At 33.2% G+C, this 4,450-nt stretch overlaps 1 protein-coding gene across 2 annotated transcripts in view; it reads left to right on the top strand.

The window, feature by feature from the left end:
* LOC123503529 (attractin-like protein 1) overlaps positions 1 to 2,559 on the top strand; it is a 97,059-nt gene extending 94,500 nt beyond the window's left edge. For both annotated transcript variants that reach the window (XM_045253368.1, XM_045253369.1), the window contains one exon: positions 1 to 2,559. This exon is cut by the window's left edge and continues 311 nt beyond it. The gene's annotated coding sequence lies outside the window, so the exon portion shown is untranslated.
* The last annotated feature ends 1,891 nt before the right edge of the window (positions 2,560 to 4,450 follow it).

Raw genomic sequence — 4,450 nt, 5'->3', positions numbered from 1 at the left:
TGATCTTTGAATTTTTTTTTCAAAAGTAGTTCTTATTTATTTATTCATATATTTATCTTATTCATTTGTTTGTAGATCTTCAGTGATTCATTACCAAATATGTACCTTTATAGCTATTAGTAGGTCTCAAAATTATAATATTTTATTATGTTCATTGTTTGAACCAAAGATGCAGAAAAATCTTGACTTGATGACAGTCACAAGTAAAGCACTGTCTTTGATTGATATAAAAAATGCTGAAAAAGAATATGGAATTCCTTCATGTTAAAAACAGTCTTGTCACATTCCATGAAACAAAAGTAGTGATTTATCATGTCAGAAAAGTACATTGTGTTGAATGGGATCACAGGAGCCTTAAGTGGTACTAAGGTTTTATGCAGAGTTAAGTTTATCAGCTACAGCTAGTGCTTACCAATAGGTTGAGCTGCAGTAAGCTAGCCTCTTACCTGTCATTATAAAGAACAGTGACCTGTCTTGGTTGCCTCTAGTCAGGTCAGTCACAAGATGCTAACTCTTCACATAGTTTGCCATCATCCATAAAAATGCCCCAAAATTGTGTAGGTTTTGATTTGAATATAAGAAAGAAAAACATGTTTATTAGGTTCATTTGAAGAAAAGGTTCACAGCCATCTAAATATCAAACATTATAGTTTTAATGGTCTTTGTAATTTTTCAACATTTTCATGTGATCTATTTTATTCTTTTAAAAAGGTATAATTCATTATTGTTAATTTTCTGGGTAGGATTGATTCATGACTTTCAGATTTAAAAATCCATTATCTTTAAATAGGATAAATTTTAAATATATTACATTGGCATGAAAACTGCAGTCAGATAATCAATACTTTAGCATATTTTTGTAATTGATAAATAGCAATCAAATATCATTCTGATTTTTATGTGTATGATATTGAATGGCATAATATACATATGAAGTCCTTCACCATGGTCACATTGATGAAAATAGAAAAAAATTACTTTACACAGCAAAATTTACCTGGTGCTCAATCATATTAGGACAGGTTGATAGATCACCTGTTTGATGTTAAACTTTCAGTATTGTTAAACTTTCAGTGTAACACTGAAGTTTGATGCTCATCACTCATGATCCAAAATACTACCAGGTGTCCTCCATCTACATTTGAATATAATACTTATTACTCATGATTATTTTAAGCAATGATCATAACATCAATGGATAGCAAACAAATGGTTTAGTTTAAGCTTCTGAATGGAGATAGTAGAAGTACTTATTGACTTTACAAGTGGTGTTTTCACTAATATAAGTGAATTTCATGCTCATATAACATCTCTCATCTGTGTTGTACATTTGCAACAAGCAGTGAAGTGTGTGTATAGAGGCTTGAGTGTCTTCAGATGTACGTTTCTTTTCCAATGAGTGATGTTTGGAGTACAGGAGAATAGATCCCTGTTGTTGATATTGTGCCATAGAGGTTCACACACATCAGGGAGAGTTGACTGTCATGCCACAGCCTCATATGATTCTTTCATTTGCGAAAGCTGGAATCTCACTAATGATAATGTGCAGTATTAATATAAATTTTTGAGCTAAGTGGTGAAAGTTTGAGAGCTTTTCAGGCAACCCATGATCACATTTTACACATTATTCACTCAGAAATATAATCATTCATAGGAGTAGCATTAGGTCTCCATTCATCAGGCACTGTATTAGGAGAAAATGTGATGATAGGGTGTTTATATAGAAGTGTAAGAGTGCATGATTGCCACTAAACTGAAATTTTATGTGGATGATGGTGAAAGAGAGGTTAAGTATGGTAAACACTTTTGTATATATTGTCTCTGTTGTTGTTTTCTGTATTTTATTTCTGGGAATAGTATGTTCAACTCAAAGCATTACACACTTTTGTATAGATGATAGTATTTAATGCCTTTGTATTTTGCTACAGGGCATTGTTTATATCATGTCAAAATTTTATATTATATTTTCTTAGGTCTCATGTGTCCTGAATAGACGTGGATTTTATTTCATATGGCTCAAGTGTTTTGTTGTTATGAGTTCGTAAAATAATGAGTGTACATATTGAGCAATTACTTTTAAGATTCCAGATCGTGATGTAATATATACATACTTTATTTATTTAGCATGTATAGTAAAAAGAACAAGACTGTATGGAGATTGTCTCACTGAATCTCAGCCATGTGATATTCCTCATGTACGGAGCTGCATTCAAGAGACACTAGTGAATGTGTGTGGAGTTATTTACACACAGCTTAGCTGACAAGTGTGTTCAAAAGTTTCCTATGCTATGCATGCTCTGAATAATATATTAATCATAATAGTATGGAAGGTGGAATAGGAGCTGCAGCAAAATAGTCTGGTTCTCTGGTTTTTATAGGTGTTTAATTGGCTTAAGGTGTGCATTGGAGTAAAACCTCAGTTTTTAATGTAGCATGTTAACTGGGTTTGCAAGGAATTTGTTTATTTAAAAAAAAATGTAATCAAGATGCCAGCAGAGAACCAGTACCATAATCTCACACTGTGTTGGCACTACTTAAATAAATTTATACTTGAAACAATATGTAAATTTCTACTGTGAAGCTTTATATTAAATCCAATAAGACTCAAATTATTGATAAAGTAATAAATAACACATATAAAAACAAACTATTGCAAACAAATGTTAGAATATATAGTCAATGGGAGTACCAGTCATCTTGAATTTTTACATTTTACACCAATATTAGTTATTTATTGGGCCATTATGAAAAAGAGAAAATATTCTAGTACTGGACATATTACATACTTTCACTTTTATTGTAAATTTTTATTATAGATATATATAAATGCTACATAATACTGTAGTAATTATGCATTTATTACATGCACACAAACATAAATGCTGCATCATTAATTAATAAAGTATATATATATATATATATATATATATATATATATATATATATATATATATATATATATATATATATATATATATATATATATATATACATACATACATACATACATACATACATACATACATACATACACACACACACACACACACACACACACACACACACACACACACACAAAGAAACAAGAAAAGGATATAATTGATAAATGTAAAGACCAACCAAGGCTTTTTTACAGACATGTGAACAACAACATCAAAAATAGAGAAAGTATTGAAAGTTTAGAAGTAAATGGAGTATACAGTGAAGATCCCAGGAAATGGCAGAGGCTATGAATGGATGCTTTCGGAAGGTATTCACAAAGGAGACTGCTTTTGACAAACCACTGGTAATGGAACAGAAAGGGATTATGAAGGAGTTTCAAGTAACGGTGGAGGAGATCAAGAACATGATGGGGAGTTTAGAAGTGAGAAAAGCTGTGGGACCTGATGGGGTATCAGGATGGATTTTAAGAGAATGCAGGGAGCAATTGGCAGAAAAAGTTTGTGAAGTAATTGATGCCTCATTAAGGGAAGGCGTAGTGCCCCAAGACTGGAAAAGAGCTAACATTGTCCCAATCTATAAATCAGGTAACAAGAGAGACCCATTGAACTATAGACCAGTGTCACTTACAAGTGTGGTAGCTAAGATGTGTGAGAGGGTGGTGAAGACTAGATGGACAGACTTCTTGGAGAAAAATGACATACTTTGTGAGTGTCAATTTGGTTTTAGGAAAGGGCGTTCATGCACGACAAACCTGATATGTTACTATTCGAGGGTGATAGATGTAATACAGGAAAGAGATGGTTGGGCTGATGGAATATATCTGGATTTAAAAAAGGCCTTTGATAAGGTACCACACCAGAGACTGATCTGGAAACTTGAAATGGTAGGAGGAGTGCATGGCAGTTTACTAAAATGGATGGAAGACTTTTGGTAGGAAGAGAAATGAGAACAATAATTAAGGACAGACCATCAGAATGGGGATTGGTGGAGAGTGGAGTTCCACAGGGATCAGTGTTGGCACCAGTAATGTTCGCAGTCTACATAAATGACATGGTGGATGGGGTGTCCAGTTATGTGAGCCTATTTGCAGACGATGCAAAATTGTTACGAAAAGTGAGATGTGACAAAGATTGCGAACTACTCCAGGAAGACTTGGACAGAATATGGAAATGGAGCTGTACATGGCAAATGGAGTTCAACACGACAAAATGCAAGAAAATAGAGTTTGGCAAGAGTGAAAGAAGAATCAGGAGTATGTACAAGATAGGAAATGAAGACATAAAACCAGTCATGAAGAAAAAGACCTTGGGGTGACAATTACCAATGACCTATCGCCAGAGAGACATATAAACAAAATAATTGGAGAAGTATTGAACTTATTGAGGAACATAAGAGTGGCGTCAGATATCTAGATGAAGAAATGATGAAGAAAATAATTACTGCAATGATAAGACCGAGGCTTGAATATGCAACAATACAGTGGGCTCGAACTTAAAGAAACACATAA

Source organism: Portunus trituberculatus, chromosome 14 (genome assembly GCF_017591435.1).
Source record: "Portunus trituberculatus isolate SZX2019 chromosome 14, ASM1759143v1, whole genome shotgun sequence".
Taxonomy (NCBI): domain Eukaryota; kingdom Metazoa; phylum Arthropoda; class Malacostraca; order Decapoda; family Portunidae; genus Portunus; species Portunus trituberculatus.
Note: the sequence above shows the minus strand (reverse complement) of the source record. Positions and strands in the feature narration are given on the sequence as shown.